Below are 18,918 nucleotides of genomic sequence, written 5' to 3' on the forward strand. Positions count from 1 at the left end.
ACCTCAGTGGGTTGGATGTCAGCTTCTGGCATAAAATAAGTTTTCCCCAAGTGGGTTGTGGCAAACCAACGAAGTTCCACACCGGCATCTCAGCACCCTCAAACTGACTCCTGTTCCTTTCGTAGCACGCTGCTAAGCGTTGCCGCAGGTCTGTAAAACAGCAGGGCCGTCTCCACGGCTTCAGGCAAGCCGTTTAAATCCACAACAAAGATGCCTGCAAAAGGAGCGACCCACAACAGGTAGGTGAATATTCAGGTAATTTATTGAAGGTTGCCGCATGTAGAACAAAGCTGCTGACACGGGTATCACCCTTTCAGTCCGACGCGTTTCATGCACTTCAGCATTTCATCAGGGGCAGGGCTTTTCGACCATCGAGCTGACATCACAGTTTTAAAGGCAACAATGTAACAGTCCCCGCCTCAGTGGGCGTGGCCACTCCCGTGGCCTCTCGGTTCTTGTAGTGCTCTGAATTTTACCTCAGTGGGTTGGATGTGGGTCGCTCCTTTTGCAGGCATCTTTGTTGTGGATTTAAACGGCTTGCCTGAAGCCGTGGAGACGGCCCTGCTGTTTTACAGACCTGCGGCAACGCTAAGCAGCGTGCCACGAAAGGAACAGGAGTCAGTTTGAGGGTGCTGAGATGCCGGTGTGGAACTTCGTTGGTTTGCCACAACCCACTTGGGGAAAACTTATTTTATGCCAGAAGCTGACATCCAACCCACTGAGGTAAAATTCAGAGCACTACAAGAACCGAGAGGCCACGGGAGTGGCCACGCCCACTGAGGCGGGGACTGTTACATTGTTGCCTTTAAAACTGTGATGTCAGCTCGATGGTCGAAAAGCCCTGCCCCTGATGAAATGCTGAAGTGCATGAAACGCGTCGGACTGAAAGGGTGATACCCGTGTCAGCAGCTTTGTTCTACATGCGGCAACCTTCAATAAATTACCTGAATATTCACCTACCTGTTGTGGGTCGCTCCTTTTGCAGGCATCTTTGTTGTGGATTTAAACGGCTTGCCTGAAGCCGTGGAGACGGCCCTGCTGTTTTACAGACCTGCGGCAACGCTAAGCAGCGTGCCACGAAAGGAACAGGAGTCAGTTTGAGGGTGCTGAGATGCCGGTGTGGAACTTCGTTGGTTTGCCACAACCCACTTGGGGAAAACTTATTTTATGCCAGAAGCTGACATCCAACCCACTGAGGTAAAATTCAGAGCACTACAAGAACCGAGAGGCCACGGGAGTGGCCACGCCCACTGAGGCGGGGACTGTTACATTGTTGCCTTTAAAACTGTGATGTCAGCTCGATGGTCGAAAAGCCCTGCCCCTGATGAAATGCTGAAGTGCATGAAACGCGTCGGACTGAAAGGGTGATACCCGTGTCAGCAGCTTTGTTCTACATGCGGCAACCTTCAATAAATTACCTGAATATTCACCTACCTGTTGTGGGTCGCTCCTTTTGCAGGCATCTTTGTTGTGGATTTAAACGGCTTGCCTGAAGCCGTGGAGACGGCCCTGCTGTTTTACAGACCTGCGGCAACGCTAAGCAGCGTGCCACGAAAGGAACAGGAGTCAGTTTGAGGGTGCTGAGATGCCGGTGTGGAACTTCGTTGGTTTGCCACAACCCACTTGGGGAAAACTTATTTTATGCCAGAAGCTGACATCCAACCCACTGAGGTAAAATTCAGAGCACTACAAGAACCGAGAGGCCACGGGAGTGGCCACGCCCACTGAGGCGGGGACTGTTACATTGTTGCCTTTAAAACTGTGATGTCAGCTCGATGGTCGAAAAGCCCTGCCCCTGATGAAATGCTGAAGTGCATGAAACGCGTCGGACTGAAAGGGTGATACCCGTGTCAGCAGCTTTGTTCTACATGCGGCAACCTTCAATAAATTACCTGAATATTCACCTACCTGTTGTGGGTCGCTCCTTTTGCAGGCATCTTTGTTGTGGATTTAAACGGCTTGCCTGAAGCCGTGGAGACGGCCCTGCTGTTTTACAGACCTGCGGCAACGCTAAGCAGCGTGCCACGAAAGGAACAGGAGTCAGTTTGAGGGTGCTGAGATGCCGGTGTGGAACTTCGTTGGTTTGCCACAACCCACTTGGGGAAAACTTATTTTATGCCAGAAGCTGACATCCAACCCACTGAGGTAAAATTCAGAGCACTACAAGAACCGAGAGGCCACGGGAGTGGCCACGCCCACTGAGGCGGGGACTGTTACATTGTTGCCTTTAAAACTGTGATGTCAGCTCGATGGTCGAAAAGCCCTGCCCCTGATGAAATGCTGAAGTGCATGAAACGCGTCGGACTGAAAGGGTGATACCCGTGTCAGCAGCTTTGTTCTACATGCGGCAACCTTCAATAAATTACCTGAATATTCACCTACCTGTTGTGGGTCGCTCCTTTTGCAGGCATCTTTGTTGTGGATTTAAACGGCTTGCCTGAAGCCGTGGAGACGGCCCTGCTGTTTTACAGACCTGCGGCAACGCTAAGCAGCGTGCCACGAAAGGAACAGGAGTCAGTTTGAGGGTGCTGAGATGCCGGTGTGGAACTTCGTTGGTTTGCCACAACCCACTTGGGGAAAACTTATTTTATGCCAGAAGCTGACATCCAACCCACTGAGGTAAAATTCAGAGCACTACAAGAACCGAGAGGCCACGGGAGTGGCCACGCCCACTGAGGCGGGGACTGTTACATTGTTGCCTTTAAAACTGTGATGTCAGCTCGATGGTCGAAAAGCCCTGCCCCTGATGAAATGCTGAAGTGCATGAAACGCGTCGGACTGAAAGGGTGATACCCGTGTCAGCAGCTTTGTTCTACATGCGGCAACCTTCAATAAATTACCTGAATATTCACCTACCTGTTGTGGGTCGCTCCTTTTGCAGGCATCTTTGTTGTGGATTTAAACGGCTTGCCTGAAGCCGTGGAGACGGCCCTGCTGTTTTACAGACCTGCGGCAACGCTAAGCAGCGTGCCACGAAAGGAACAGGAGTCAGTTTGAGGGTGCTGAGATGCCGGTGTGGAACTTCGTTGGTTTGCCACAACCCACTTGGGGAAAACTTATTTTATGCCAGAAGCTGACATCCAACCCACTGAGGTAAAATTCAGAGCACTACAAGAACCGAGAGGCCACGGGAGTGGCCACGCCCACTGAGGCGGGGACTGTTACATTGTTGCCTTTAAAACTGTGATGTCAGCTCGATGGTCGAAAAGCCCTGCCCCTGATGAAATGCTGAAGTGCATGAAACGCGTCGGACTGAAAGGGTGATACCCGTGTCAGCAGCTTTGTTCTACATGCGGCAACCTTCAATAAATTACCTGAATATTCACCTACCTGTTGTGGGTCGCTCCTTTTGCAGGCATCTTTGTTGTGGATATATATATATATATATGAAAATATATTCCCCAATCTTCTATGACTGAAGAGCCGGCACTCGAAATCATGGGTATTCTCCCGTTTATTGCATGATTACAATCCACACACGGACATCACAGGGACGCGTTTCAGCAGTCTTGCTGCCTTCCTCAACCTGTCATGCGCCATATTGGTGCCTCTTTTTAAAGCTTTACATTCGTAAAAGAGTAGAAATAGAAAATGCCTTTTTAACATTTAAAAGGGTGCGCATTTAAAAATACAGACATGTTGCACAGTTGCATTTACTCAAAAACAGGATCACAACAGAGTGAAACCAGCAAATAAAGGTGCTCCACGGTTTTTCACTTTCTGTGCTACTACCAGTAATGTTCATCCAGTCATTTTTTATGTTTGTTCCCATCATGCCTTTAACTGTTACTTGCAAAACCCGGACTGAATCCCTACAGGGTAAAAATAAAAACGGCATTCTAATCATGTCTCTTTCATAAAAAACCAAACTGTCACGCATTAACTGTCAATTGACAGAATATTTTCCAGCACAGTCGCCCCGTCTTTATAAACAGTTCCTTTCCTGTGCTTCCGCATCCAGGTGTACATCACTGTCTTCACTTGGAAAACCAATAAACTTAAAGGAACTTACAGTGGCGACTTCCTGCTGTTAAAACTCCAATCCGTGTGTTTAGAGTAAGCAATTTAAACAAGCAGTAATAGGGTCCCATGATACCACCGCTTCCTCGGCCACTGCCTTGCGGTGTCCAGCTCCTCCAAAGGGTAGTTATACCAGGGAGAGGATATGCATTTTCACAGAAGGTTACCAGTCCCCGCCATGGGACTGGTAACAGGAAAGGAACTGTTTATAAAGACGGGGCGACTGTGCTGGAAAATATTCTGTCAATTGACAGTTAATGCGTGACAGTTTGGTTTTTTATGAAAGAGACATGATTAGAATGCCGTTTTTGTTTTTACCCTGTAGGGATTCAGTCCGGGTTTTGCAAGTAACAGTTAAAGGCATGATGGGAACAAACATAAAAAATGACTGGATGAACATTACTCGTAGTAGCACAGAAAGTGAAAAACCGTGGAGCACCTTTATTTGCTGGTTTCACTCTGTTGTGATCCTGTTTTTGAGTAAATGCAACTGTGCAACATGTCTGTATTTTTAAATGCGCACCCTTTTAAATGTTAAAAAGGCATTTTCTATTTCTACTCTTTTACGAATGTAAAGCTTTAAAAAGAGGCACCAATATGGCGCATGACAGGTTGAGGAAGGCAGCAAGACTGCTGAAACGCGTCCCTGTGATGTCCGTGTGTGGATTGTAATCATGCAATAAACGGGAGAATACCCATGATTTCGAGTGCCGGCTCTTCAATCATAGAAGATTGGGGAATATATTTTCACATTTTCAGCGCTGGCGGCAGCGCTAACCTTTGTGCACCACCAGCGATCAGGCAGCACGCCAGTATACCGCAATTTGTACCTGAATATATATATATATATATATATATATATATATATATATATATATATATATATATATATATATTTATCTATATACTGAAAAAAACAAAGGTTACAGGGACGTTATAGTTAGGGTCAAATTTCACTCATGCAAAACCAGTGAAATTCAGCAGTTATAGTTACCTGAGCTAACTATAACCTATGGCCTTCGCAATGCACTGCTTTTGACCTCACATATTACATCACTCATGACATGGTAAGTGACATCTCTGATGACATCACTGACCACCAGTAGGTAAGATATTGATATATATATTGCATATAACATATTAACAAAAATAATAGGTTGGTCACTGCAGTGAGATTGTCATCTTAACCAGGGAGTAATTCATTACAAGGTGTTGATCAATCTGCACTTACACTTTACATATTTATAGCTTTTGGAAATCAGGACATCACTCATTGCAGAGTCTCTAGGGGCTTCTGTCTAGATACCTATGGACAAGAGGGGCTGCTATTGTGGAAACAGTAAGGTATGTAATTGCTTTTTAAGTATAGGCATATTTTATTTCATTTGTAGAGTTAGGGATAATGACTTACAGAGTTTTGAATCTGTGATTGAAATGCCTTTTCCTCTCCATGTTTCAAGTCTATATTTTGGAACCACAAACTGATTGAGTTCCTGGTTTGTAAAGCTATTTCTTTAGTTTGGGGGAAAGCGTGAATTAGCACTGTGAACATTTTTATGCAAAATGCAAAGCATGTCACTTTTCTCACTAAATCAGTCTTCTTACTAAAGATGCTGCAGAAAAAACATAGAACTGCTTTACCTACAAAATCGTTTTTATTTTCCATCGCATAGTTCCAGCGACAAGGGGCCATTTTGCCCTCTCAGTCCACTACAGAAGTTGTATACATCATTCACTTCCTCTGCTGGACAGACAAAGGATTTGCAACATCATCAGGAAATCTCTTAAAGCAGTTGGTAGCTACTCCCTCGGACTGCTGGGGGTGCACATGGGTGATTTCCACTCTACATAATCATATGTGGTGTCTGCCACATTGCAAGGTAGGTGACCTGTGTCTGGTTTTGAGGTAGAAGGGTTTTGATCCAAGTGCCTTTACGCAAGTGTGACAGCATTATTTCACATAGACTCTAGAGTAGTATCCTTGGAGGTGTATCACTCAGGGCCATTCCAACTTTTCTTGAGATCTAAGCCAGAAGCTGCTGGGCCGGCATACTCCATACCAGGTAAAACTTGGGTTGAAAACACCATACCTGGACCTTTAACCAGATCTTATGTTATTTTCAGTAAAATTTCCATTAATTTTCCGTTTTACAAAATTTCACACAAAAACATTTCACAATTTTGATCTCCTCTACAGTGTTACTGTATACTTAAGCTTAATGGTAATAGTTTTTGCTCATTTCTACTTCAAGTTCTCATAGAAGGAAAACCAGGATTGTTAACATGCAGTCATCGTGTGCTTCAAACTCTCATCCGACTAGCAAATCAAATTTTCAAGTGAAGCTTCTCCATGATGAGATATCTCCACCAAGTTTTCATACAACTTTGCTGCTCTGAAAAATATTAATTGAGCCATGCCTTGGACCTTTCCTCAATCATACCAACAGATTACACCTCAAAGCCCCCCTTTTCCTATTTTTTTTAGATATAAAGAATTCGTAATGCAGCCGTTGGAAACCTCATATAGAGAATGGAGATACTCTAAATGTCAATATAAGAAAAGGAAGACTGTTACTTAGAAACAGTTCAAATAACTTGCGAGGAGATGCTTAGAAAAGCTGATATATGTATTTATGATATGTTTGTCTGGAGGAAAGTGGAGTCAACGCAGGTGTGCCGTAGAAACACTAAATTGACTGATAAACACGGGATCACTGTTCACACTGTATTTCTTTAGCAGGATGACTTCAAAATGATGTATCAATATTTGTTGACAGAACTTGAAGAAAGGTTGAGGGTATAAGTTGCAATTTGTGTAGTTATGGGTTGTATATTATGTGTGATTGATTCCCAACTATTCAAATATGTGTGTTGTTGTTTAAGAAGATATAACACTTCATATGATGAATTAAATATGTAAAACAATCATACATTTTGATATTTATTTCTTATATGAAATTATTTTGTGCATTTAAAGTGCATATCAATTGCATCAAGTAAATTAGGTGTGAAAAAGAGGAGCAAATTTTGTTCTCTGATATATTTTCTTCCCAACTCTTAGTCAAGGCTTATTTCAGGGGCTCTATTGCGAGTCAGACAAAATTCTGTCTCATATATCAACTTTCACGTTCACCCCACCGGCCACTATGGCGTTATAAAAATGGGAGAGGGGGCATCAAAATCTCAGAAACTCGGGGGGGTGGGGGTGGATTACAGAACTATTGCCTAACTATCACTTGCAGAAATGTCTCCTGGGGAAAGACACAACCAACTGTAAGCTTATAGTAAAATGCGCTGCTATTATTTTAGGGGGAGGCTTTCACCAAAATATACTGGTTTCCTAGGTATGTCACAAAGCAGGGTGTCCTAACCATGGGAACGAATTCCTGAGAATCAAAAGCGACAAAATCCAACAACTCTCTGCCCAGGGAATATAGGATTATCTTCTACTTATTCAAACAGGTACCTAAGAAGCATTAAAGGAGAACAAACCCACTTGAATGCATTCTCTACAGCGTAAAATGGTTCATGTTCTGTGCAGCTGTCCTGCTGATGCACCAGAACATAGATGATTTCAAAAACAGCCATTCTGCAGAGTGGGAGTAAGACCCTGTGCAGAGGCAAGTGCAATGTGTTTTAACTGCAGTCAGGGGTCGCTGCTATCTAGGGCTAAGAATGCATGTTAACAGGTATACTCATCAGTGCTACTGAAGTAAGCGAGAATGGACCAAAGAAACCCGAGCATTGTGAGGCCACCCAGAAGGAGAAGTACTTGCCTTCCTTACAAGCCCTGTTATGAGTGGGGAATGTGCACATGCCAGCAAGGGTCACACATTTCTGTTTAGAGGTCGGTTAGGAATTCTGACTTTCTGATCACGTTTTGGCTCGCTCCCTGAAAGCAGTCTTAGATAGGGTTTTTATGCTGTTCTCAGTGGTTAAATACATCAGTCAGTTGCAGGGCTAATGTTTCAGCAACCAAACAGTTCCACATGTCTGTGACATATCTGAAGGTAGACTGCACCCTTTCAGAGACGGTTCTACATTGCTCCGACAAGAATTCGGCACGAATGTATGAAGGGCACCGCAATTTCATAACAACATAGTAGTGTAGCTGTAAATTTGATTTAGAGGCTGGCCCTGCGTTGGGTTGTGTCTTGTTCATATATTTTTTTTATGTATTTTAATGTTTTCACTTTGCTGTGTATGTTATTTTGCATTTTTTTCTCAATTGTGATTTTTTTTATTGACTGCAGAATAAATTATTTCATTTTTACACTTTATATATAGGTAATCTATAACTACGTATGTATACTTACCTTTCCGATACCTTGGACATCGATATTCGGACATACAACTCTCTTAACCCCACCATACAGAAACCGGAATGAACTGGTTGTGGTGGGTGATAAACGAATGCGTCTCTTCTAGGCGCCGTCTGTGGTGGAAGACAACGGTCAGTGCCGTTTACACGTCACGGGATTAGTGCCAATATCGGCAACCGTTATCATATAATACATCAGTACATAATCATAATAAAACACACGACACTGAATGTAAGTGGAGAAATATTGCTGCAGGTTTATTAGCATAATAAATATGCAAACACGGTGGGTTATCTTACGGGCGATCCCAGGGCAGGCCAGCCCCATGGCGCCTGCCCGTCTGATAAGCCTAGGGTCACCATGGCAGCGCCAATTGGTGACCACCAAATGTTGGGAGGGTCCACCCCTCCCATCCGTGAACCTCCAGTCCACATGCTTCACCACGCCCCCCCGTGATGGGTGGGCGGAGCATACATGGCAGCCCCCGGTTGCTCAGACCCACAACCGCCTGTCGGTAGCGGGGCGCCGTAGGTCTTCCAGTGGACACGCTAAAAGATCCCTGGGTATCCTGGCTTAGCACCACACGGTGCTGCTGCATGCTATACCCCTTGGTATGTGCAGACCCTGGATCGCCCTGTAACTCCTCCTGCAACACAAAAGTGAAAGTTGTTAGAAAAACCTTCCCCCCCCCTTCTTGTCCCTCCTGATGCCGGGTAAGCGGATGGGCGGGTAAGGCAAAACGAACGGACAAGAGGGCGAGGAGGGGGCGGGGACCGAATATGTACCCCCCCTCAAGGCTCCTCCCCGCCGGAAGCAGCTACCTGACTGGGGTCTCCCTAGGTCAAGCCCAGGGACAAGACCTCCCACCCCTGTGCCTTCCTGTGGCACTAAGGCGGCCGCCCTCAAGGGGGCGGGCCGCTGCGCAACCCCCACCCCGGGCAGCCTTACATAGTGCCAATATCGGCAACCGTTATCATATAATACATCAGTACATAATCATAATAAAACACACGACACTGAATGTAAGTGGAGAAATATTGCTGCAGGTTTATTAGCATAATAAATATGCAAACACGGTGGGTTATCTTACGGGCGATCCCAGGGCAGGCCAGCCCCATGGCGCCTGCCCGTCTGATAAGCCTAGGGTCACCATGGCAGCGCCAATTGGTGACCACCAAATGTTGGGAGGGTCCACCCCTCCCATCCGTGAACCTCCAGTCCACATGCTTCACCACGCCCCCCCGTGATGGGTGGGCGGAGCATACATGGCAGCCCCCGGTTGCTCAGACCCACAACCGCCTGTCGGTAGCGGGGCGCCGTAGGTCTTCCAGTGGACACGCTAAAAGATCCCTGGGTATCCTGGCTTAGCACCACACGGTGCTGCTGCATGCTATACCCCTTGGTATGTGCAGACCCTGGATCGCCCTGTAACTCCTCCACAGCCTTGGGAGTGGCCACCGTCACTACCAGGGCCCCCCACCAAGGTAGACCTATTTCCTTACAACCTGCTGCAGCCAAAGCTTCCCCTAGGCCCAGTAGGTCCAGTCTATTCGCAACCCGCAGCTGCCAAGTCTTCACCAAGGTCAAGTAAAATTAAATTCATGCCTAGGGTGGAGAGGTGCACCCCATCACCCTCCAGACACCCTGTTGATTTGGCGTGTAAAAGGCCATGCCTGACGAAGCCAAAGCCTCTTAGCTCAGTGAACTTGCACATGGCGCTATTAACTTTTCTCCTTGACACCTCAATGGCTTCTCCTGAGCGGGCTCCTTGCCAAGGTAGCCTATTACTAACAGCCTGCTGCAGCCAAAGCTTCCCCTAGGTCCAGTAGGAAAAGAACCGTGCCTAAACTAGGGAGGTGCACCCCATCTCCCTCCCGGCACCCTGTGGACTTGGCGTGTATAAGACCATGCCTGATGAAGCCAAGACCTCTTTGCTCTGCGCAACTGCGCATGGCTCCTGGTAGGCCATCATACCTACAGCATACTGATACCGGGCTTCTCCCAGGTCCAGTCAAAACAAGTCTACGCCCAACCGGGCCGGCGGCCAGCGTGCACCATATGGACAGGTTCGCCCAACCTTTCTAAACTCCTCCGTGGATTAGACTGAAATGACCTTAAACCTAAATAGGCGATGGTCCAAAGTTGCCTTTGCATGGCTAAATAACAATCCCTTTGCCAAGACACTCCTGCCTGGCAGTGCCCAGCCTGCCTTCCTTCCTCTTTCACTCCGTTGGAGTATGCCCATCGTATTCCATCAGTCACCACCAAATGTAAAGCCTTGCCCTCCCAAAATTCTGCTAGTATACCAGGGAGAGACAGGTCAGAGTGACCCCAGAGGAGAACAACGTGTAAAATGCTTCTCTATTTGAATACTGGAAAAGCCAGTTGGTCTCCAACAGATTTATAGCTTAAAGTGTTCCCCCGGTGCTTCCCTTAATCATATGGACCGTAGGCCCCTGTTGGAAGGCCACTTCCACAACCTGCATAGCTGCCAGCCAGTGCTGTAGGGCGGGCGAAGTTACCCGGTACTGATGCTCGCAAAGGTACCTGTTTCGCCAAACTCACGGGCGTGCTACTCAGTGAGCAACCAGACTCTGCCCTAGTACCCAGAGGTCAACCCCAAGCCCCTCCAAGTTCTGCTGCTTCACCTGCCTGTTAACACGAATCCCAGGGCAGACCACCGGCCTATAACCCATGCTTGGCCATGCCTGAGCTAAAATACCTCTGAACAGCCTGACAACAGGCTAACCACCAGCATTGCGTTCTGAATGTTTCTGACACTGCCAAGAAACATGCGCATAACTACAGCAACTGGCACCATGCCATAAAAGTAACAGTTCAGCCTTCTATGAAACAAACGTGCCCTTGTGGCGATCAGAGTAGTGCTCCCTCCAAGCCAGCAGCCCTAACAGGCAACCCGCACCCTCTTGGCACTGGCACACCCCCGCCACAGCTGCCCTCGAGTGCCTGGTCGTGTGAGGCCATAACCTATGTTTCATCACTGCGTCATACCGGGGTATGATGACCCATCTACTCTACTGCTGAGTGCCCATTGCACCATCGCAAGTATGCCTTTGCCTGCTCAGAGTCTGGCTGTAAAGTTGGAAGACATTGACCCCCCAGCCCAGGGCGAAGATGGCAGCATTACAGTATCTGGTGCTATAGACGGTCCCCGTACCCCGATGGGACAGAATGCAATGCCCTTGCTCCTGTTGAGCACGAAACCAAAACCAATTGCTCACCCTGGTTTAATACCTTCCTGCTGCTAATCATTTCCTGGCTGAATGTTGACAAATCCATGTTCTGTAATGGCACTACTTCGCCGCCTGCACCATTCTGCCAGTGCCGAAAAGACCTTTGTCATGCTGCATGGCCTCATCAATCATGCCCTGTTCTAGCAGCGCCCGCTTCAGCCGAGGAGCAAACAACTCGCCGGTACCCCCAAACTGGCCCTGATGCGAGACAAACCGGGCCAAGGCACAGCAATGCGGTACTAACTAAAGCAGGTCTAACAGCGTCAACAGGCGTCCTCAGCTTACCATAGGCGTGGTGGAGTGAGGGTATCCAGTGAGAATCAAGATGACAACTTCCCATCTGACCGACCGTGGTGGGAACCACTCCTGCATATTCTAGTACACATGGTCCCAGTTCACATGTCACTGCCTGATGTACGTGCCCTAGGTACATGGTCCCCTTGCATGGCGGCCTGCCATTGAGACCCACACCAGTCCCCGATCAGTACCACTATCTGCCTACGCTACCATCTTGCCTGGCCTTCCTCCATGCCCAGCTGTACCACGCGATGATTGCTCTCCTCCGTCACTTGACCTGACCACACCTAGAAATACAAACACAGCGAGAGGAGGCAGCCTGTGACCTGCCCCAAAACCACTATCCCGCATCAAACCGACCCGATGAAAAGACAAGCGCCTAATGCTCTACACCCCTGGAAGACCCAGGAAATAACCCACCGATCAATCAATCGAGTAAATAACAACGGACATCCTTTCAGCATCTGAAGGCCTAGCCCCTCCGAAGTAACCTGGGAGCCCAACGCCAGGCCTCAGCACCTGTGGCGTGAGTGATCTTTGCCCACTACCGTGTGAGCCAGGGCCCCCTCTTTTTTTTTTTCTTTTTTTTTTTTTTTTTTTTTTTTTTTTTTTTTATGACTGAAGCACACGAAAACAACCCTAGCTGTTCCTTGCCGCTAGGTCTTCCTACCCTCAGGAGACCAAGAACGACCAGGAAACAATAACACTCACTCAACACTAGGCGTTCCAAGTCCACTCGGCCTAATTTGCCAGCCGGTGAGCGTTCCAGATTCTTTAGCTTGGCCCCTCCTATGAGCTCCCTGTTGAAAGTGGCGAGCCGGACCTGCCAGTACTATCTACCCTTCAACTCATTGCCGCATGGCGGCACTACCCATTGCAACCCTTGTCAACCAGCTGGCAATGTGGGTTAACCTCCCATTAGGGTGGCGGCAGAGCATCTAGCATGTGTCCTAGATGCCCAATCCATGTGACGTTGTGCCGGGGTAGTGGAAACCTTACACTGATAACTGTGCATCGCACCCTCAGACAATCGTAAAATTACTTGCTATTTAATAAAGCTGTGAATTGCAATGTGTAACTGTTACTACTTTTATCACACTCCAGGAGTGAGAGGCAGAGCTAGCTACTGATGCACTGCCCATTATACATGGGGTTAACAGCAGGCACATCCCCTGTTGGGCTATCTTGTTTGGAAAGGATCCTAGAGCTGAGGATTACACCGCGATCTCCCTGCCAAGTGCAAGTACACCTAAGAAATGAGCCAGTTTCATACCTGAGACCTGTAAATAAATCCCCGTAGACCGGCTACCTAACATGACCATAATGCGTGCTACCGCCTCAGAGTTTGCCTGCAAAATAACTGCTGTGATTCCAGGCTGATATGAAAAACTCATGCCTGAGGCAAGAAGTATTGATGGAAGGATCGTGATGTGGCCAAAATTGCAGTCACTGCACCCCCAGTGGGTTGACCCCTACCCCGCCCATCCTACTTACTTGCTGAGTCCTATCCCAAGTACCTTACCTGCTGACCTACAGTGGCCCTTGGTGCTGAACAAACTATGCCCCGGTATGCTTAGTATCCCCCGGAGCTGCTAGCCTCCCACAGGAAGAGGTGGAACTGGGCCTGCCTATATCTAAGAATACTGGAGGATGTATGTAATTTGCCCTCCTTTGAATAAAACCTGCCCTTACCTACACATGCATAGATTCGTGTGCTGAACTACAGCAAGGAGCATGCCCAAGTAACTTGCCCTTCTATGAGACCTGGGCAGGAGAGGACCTGCGACATACCCCACTATGGTTGACCTACGCAGATCCCAGCTGTGCCCACACACAAGGGAGATTAAGCGATTTGCCCAGAATCACAGGATGTTTAAGCGTCATTGCCGAGACGCCCACCCAGTTCCCCATGTCCAAGGCCCAGCGCCCTAGCCGACAGGGTAACTCATCTCCCCAGCTCTCCATCTTGGCGGCCCGATCTGTACTCCTGTGACGCTGAACATACCAAAGCTAATAGTACTGGCTTGGCCATGCCTCTGTGTTGCATAAGATCAATGAGTCATAATTGCGGCAAGCAGGCATATCATTGGAAAATGCCTCGGTTCAGGCATGGTGAGGCAGGGTCACCAAACACTACGACAAAATACATTTAAAACATACAAATGTCTGTGTATGTGAGCGCAAAGGCGATGACACGATAAACCTGATTTCCCGGAACCTGACATACTGCGCCCATATCCTCGCATCTCTATATATACAAAGCGAGGAGCACTACTAACACCAAGCCCATCTATTGGCTGCTCAGTGCTTATGATTGCATATAGTGAAATAAGTACCCCTCCTAGCTCAATTGCAAGTCCCACCGAGAGCTATTCTACCCTCATGTCAGCCTGCCTGCGAATACGACAGCTGGGCTGTCCCTCCACACCAGTAAAACGCCAATTCTCCATGAAAGACACCAACAGAGCCAGGTGCGCCCTGCGCCAGCTTCAAGTATGGAATAAAACTAAAAACAACTGGTCTGCAGGGCTCCCTAACTAGCTGAGGCAATGACTAGGGAGTGAGGATGCATGCCTACCGGGATTGACTTCTCCCCAGGGTGTAATGCAGCAGAAAAACACCAACACGTAGTCAGGCCAGGCCCAGCCTGCAACTCCCAAAATCATATATGTCACCCAAGGAATGTGATATGTCACAAAAGCATATCTCCGAGCAATCACCACCTCTCATTGTGTAAAACTACTTAAACACAATATAGCGCGTCTCCACCTTCAGGGACGGGAGTGTAAGCGACATGCACGCAATCCAATTGTGCGTACGCGACCCCGAGGCTCAAAACCTGGTGCCATTGCCAGCCTGGGGCCTCATACATGCGAAACATGCGCCCACTGAGCAGTACTGTTCTTTTTAGCCACGGCTGCCGGATGGAAAGCTGGGGGCCGCACAATGGATTCAAGCCCGTAACCTGCAGATGCCACAGCATAGCCCACGTGCCCCCCGTGCGCATGCATACCTCTCCGTGTCGCCACTACTGAGGAGATAAAAATTATAGTGCGACTCTACCTGCCGGAAAAGGAGCGCTTACACGAGCACCGTGTTTCCATTGCACATTCAGGCACGGGAGATACAGACAAAAGCGAGGCTCGACCCGAAGGCACTGGAGCGCTGAACACGGGCCCGTAACTACATACTAAAACCCAACAAGGAGGCTCTGCCGGGGTCCAATCAAGCGATCCCAGAAACACCCAAAACTGCAATATCCCAATCCGGGGCCTATACAGCACGAACTTGAGCTATAACTAACCAGGCAAAGAGCACCCACACTCTTGGCCTTCTTCCCTTGAGGTTATTATGACATCGCGCTAGCCCGCCCAAGTCCAATCGGCATCCGCGCGCTACACATAGCACCCGCTCCGCCGCAAGGGGACACACCAAAATGACGCAAGCCTACATAGTGCATACTCTGCCATACATGACACCGTGCCCACATAGCACTATCAGATAAATGCCCCTCACCTCCCATGGCTGATACTCTGCTCCGGTGTGCACATTATATATATATATAGCGAGAACTTGGCCCCACGGTAAAGGGGGGCCCCACATGGCACCGCCTTACATCCACATTCACGCGCGGGGAAAACAAAGACCCGCCTGCGACAGCGCGCGCGTGCCTGAGGCCACACCGCCTCTCCCTACAATGCCCACGCTGAGGCCCGAACCTGGACTCCCCAGATCCAAGCCACCCGCATTCCACACCCAGGGACTTCTCACGTGTACGCGACCTCGCCGCAGCGTAGCCGACGGTCCACATCCTCTCCTCGACAAACCAATTGCGCTAACTTCCCTTCTTAATCATGCGTTGCTGCACTGTATTACTAAAACGCGCATCATGCCTGACATGGTTTAGACGCCAGTAAGTAAGTAACGGTGCCTTAACCGTGCATGTGTTGTAAAGGCCACTAGGACACCCCTTCCATCCTTGTCAAGGGAAGTGCTAACCTTCTCTCCTTTCATCCAACGCTATCCGTACATGCCAGCATGTGAGGCAACTGGTGCAAGAAAGCGCTATGCTGCCCGATTCTGGTCAAACGCGCGCCATGCTAGCTCCCGCCTCCCAAAATTAGCCCTTTTTGCAAAGTAAACAATGTTCTCTTAATGTATGCTTGGCGGTGTGCATGCAGTTATTGAATAACGTACCTTAAGTTGTAACTTGTGAGTAAAAAGGTGTGCCTCCTTTGAAAACAGTAACCTGCTGACCTATTTACATCAAACGCCCTCTGTAATCTACTTGGCACACGTTCTTAGCAGCAGGAACACCTACCCTCTGCACTAACTTCCCGTTAGTCTAAGCCTCAACTCTACAAAATGCTGATCTCTCCAGGAGGAAATTAATCACACGAGTAACTTGACCCACACGTGAGATCTGAAAGAAACGCAGCATCCGGTGCTTCAAAAGCCTAATAAACATCCAAACCCGGCGCCCACAAGAAGATGGCACCACGGTCGCACCGTCCTAAATCCAGCCCTTCCGGGGCCTCCTCCACGCAATCCCTGCGCTCTACCACTGGGCTACACCCCCTGGCATAATGACACCCGTGCTCTCAAAAAGACAATTCCGACTCTCGCACCCTGGTCCCCTGCTCCGAGGTCGGCAGCACTGTGACAGAAGCGGAGATACCGGAGAATCGAACCTGGGGCCACAGGCATGCACCGCATGCGCTCTAACCTTGAGCTACAGCCCCGCAGCCACGAATGCCTTAATAAAAGCACCGATCCGGGCCCTCCCGGCCACGCTATGGCACCAAGATCACCCGCCGCTCCACCGAGACTCTCGCTTCCAATCAATCACCAACACTTACCGGGATAACTGAGACCTGATCCGGGCTAACCCAGTAACGCTACCACCCCGGTGTTGCAAAATTATATAGCGCGAACTCGGCCATTAAGTGATTAAGTGATTTGCCCAGATCACAGGCTGTGGACGCGACCACGAGGCTCGAACCCAAGGTCTGCAGTCTTGCCGCCGGACCACATCCCGTCCCCAGGGCCTTCAGGCCCAATGAGAGCCCCTTCCAGGGCAAATAACCAAGGCTAAGGGAAGCCGCCGACCGGGACACGTCTAACTGCCGGCTTTCAAAGTACACATTTTTTATATCGCCCACCTCAAGCAGACTCACCGCGACAAGCGGACGTTCTGGGCCGCAGACGATCGTACCAGGCGAGCGATCGATCGAAGTGTGACTCTATCTCTCCCAGAGAACACGACCGACGCGGAACCAGCAGCTAAGGCAAAACGAACGGACAAGAGGGCGAGGAGGGGGCGGGGACCGAATATGTACCCCCCCTCAAGGCTCCTCCCCGCCGGAAGCAGCTACCTGACTGGGGTCTCCCTAGGTCAAGCCCAGGGACAAGACCTCCCACCCCTGTGCCTTCCTGTGGCACTAAGGCGGCCGCCCTCAAGGGGGCGGGCCGCTGCGCAACCCCCACCCCGGGCAGCCTTACATAAGCCGCAGCTACTTCTTCCTTCGATAATGAGGTCAGAACGTATGCCGTGGAATCTCAAACTCGTTAATTTACACAGTGTGACCTTCATGGATTTGTATTTTCACACTGACACATGCATTTCACGGATTTTTTTCTACCAGGCTCACACGTTATTTGCTTGGGGCTTAAAGCACAGTTTCACTCCTGTTCTCAGCTTTACCCACATCATGAGAATCCTCAACCCATCTCGGCACACCAGCACCCTAGCCTCTCAGTGGTTCTACCGTAGAACCCTCGTGGTCTACACATATGCAACACGTTAAAATTCTAATGCTCTTCGGTCTAAACACTGAGGGGCAGATTTCCTAAAATGTGGAGCAAAGCAGCTTGACAACTTGCTGCGCTGCTTCAAATGGAGAGGGCAAGAATTCGCAATTTCTACTAAGATATGGCGCATTCCTGCTCTCCCTCTGCACCGGCGCTCTTGTGGCTGCCAAGCACCAATGCAGGCACCCTTGCGCTGTAGTGCAAGGGTGCCTGCGTTACAGGAAGGATTGTGTTTTGTGCGGGAAGGGATACCTTACTGCACAAAAACAACAGTCTGAGGCGTTTTCCTCTTTCTATGTGTGCTGCAGAATACAGCAAACACAGAAAGAGGGGAAAACGAGGAGAAATAAACATATTTGTCTTTGTTACGCCTCGCCTTGGAAGGCGTACCATTTTGAGGCATTCCCATGTTTACTAGTGTTAGTAAATCTGTGAATGCGCCAAAAACCGTGGGTGGTTGCTTGGGAACACCCAAGCTCCACACATGGAACGCCTTCCCAGGGCAGAGTCGCGCACTGTAGCGTCTTGTGCTGCCCTGCGTTACTCAAGTTTACTATGCCATGCAGAGCCACACAAAGTGGCTCTGCGTGGCATAGTAAATCTCACTTAAGGGCTTGCGTTGCCCTTGAGTCACCTTGCTTCACGCAAGGGCAACACAAGCCCTTGATAAATCTGTCCTTGACTGATCCACATAACTGGACTTTGAGAAATCTAGCAACATTCTATGCATGTGTTTGTTTATTACATTTTTTAAACTCAGGCTATTATATATCTACAAGTCTTTCACTAAGATGGTTGCTGATACCTTTTTTCACTGCATGAAAAATGGACAATCTATATATCATTAAATTGGGTTGAATTACTGATCCTGATCTTTCATTTACAATTTGTAGAGCCGCTTGCATCCTAAAACGGAGAGTTCTGGGTTAATTTGCAGAAATGATGAAGCACAGACATGCACACACTCATGATGGACACATGAGTAGTTTTACCATGTAATGTATTGCTTATTTGTAGACTACTGGGGTAATTCCTTGTTTCTTCAAACTTTGACACTGGCCAAACTCCTACAGTCTTTAAATGGGCCAAGTCCTCTTTCTCAATTTATACAGTATTAGCGCATTTGCAAGGCCCTCAAGATGCACTGTATAAGAACATTATCTACAGTCCATTTATAAAATTATACCTACCAAACACTACATTCACATACGTAC

The 18,918-nt window shown here is 48.5% G+C and overlaps 1 non-coding gene across 1 annotated transcript; it reads right to left on the minus strand.

Annotated features, from left to right (window-relative positions):
- Nucleotides 1-15,789: 15,789 nt before the first annotated feature.
- LOC146857294 (U6atac minor spliceosomal RNA) lies at nucleotides 15,790-15,914 on the minus strand. Its single transcript, XR_014980404.1, has one exon. It is a non-coding gene; the product is annotated as a U6atac minor spliceosomal RNA (small nuclear RNA).
- Between the last annotated feature and the right edge of the window lie 3,004 nt (nucleotides 15,915-18,918).

The sequence above is a fragment of the Triturus cristatus genome, chromosome 3_2, assembly GCF_964204655.1.
Source record: "Triturus cristatus chromosome 3_2, aTriCri1.1, whole genome shotgun sequence".
NCBI classification, from domain to species: Eukaryota; Metazoa; Chordata; class Amphibia; order Caudata; family Salamandridae; genus Triturus; species Triturus cristatus.